The sequence below is a fragment of the Callorhinus ursinus genome, unplaced genomic scaffold (genome assembly GCF_003265705.2).
Source record: "Callorhinus ursinus isolate GAN/ISIS: 27379988/994484 unplaced genomic scaffold, GSC_fseal_2.0 scaffold14, whole genome shotgun sequence".
NCBI classification, from domain to species: Eukaryota; Metazoa; Chordata; class Mammalia; order Carnivora; family Otariidae; genus Callorhinus; species Callorhinus ursinus.
This window is the reverse complement of record NW_027397076.1, coordinates 45,727,459-45,728,323: the sequence shown is the minus strand read 5'-3', so window position 1 is coordinate 45,728,323 and position 865 is coordinate 45,727,459.

The following is an 865-nucleotide window of genomic DNA, read 5'->3' as shown; positions in this document are numbered from 1 at the left end:
AACACAAGCAGGGGAAGTGGGAGAGGGAGAAGCAGACTCCCGGCTGAGCAGGACCCTAGGATCATGACCTGAGTGGAAGGCAGATGCTTAATGACTGAGCCACCCAGGCACCCCTGGAAGAAACAGAATTTTATTCTTAAGAATAAAAGGGGGGGTGGGGCGCCTGGGTGGCTCAGTCAGTGGAGGATGCAACTCTAGATCTCAGGGTTGTAAGTTCAAGCTCCACGTTGGGAGTAGAGATTACTTAAAAATAAAAATAAAAAGCCTTTAAAAAATATAAAAGCGGGGTGACAAGAAGCTGAGGCAGAGAAGGACTGAATAATGAGTCCTATAGGAGAAATATAGAAAAGAAGGTGTTTATAGCCATATCTCATTTGTCACTGATTAATTATATTGTCTCCTCTCCCAGGGCAGGTACCCCTAGTCCTAACACTCCTATCAGCCTCCTCCAATCAAGAGCTCTTCATCCTGGTTGTATATAAAGAAGTAAAAGATATGATCCTTGCCCTTAAGGAGTTTTTGGTCTCCTGGTGGGCACAGAACTCCCAAACTGAGTGCTAAATTCTAGGTAGTGAGATTATCTTGAGTGTAAGTTTGGAAGAGGATAGGAGAGATTTTCTGAGGAAGGTAAGCAGGAGCTGGGAGAACAGTATAACTAAAGGCTCAGGTGGAAATATAGATTCTCTCATCTTACAGAGACACCCTCAGCAGTTCACATACTGGAAATAACCCAAGAGCCCAACAATCCCAGTAGATTGTCTAGCAAGGAGATTCCAAGCAGCCAATATAAAGAGTGAGCTAGATGTGTGTTTAATATGGAAAGGGATCAAGATAAGTTAATTAAAAAGGTAGTTCCAGTACAGTA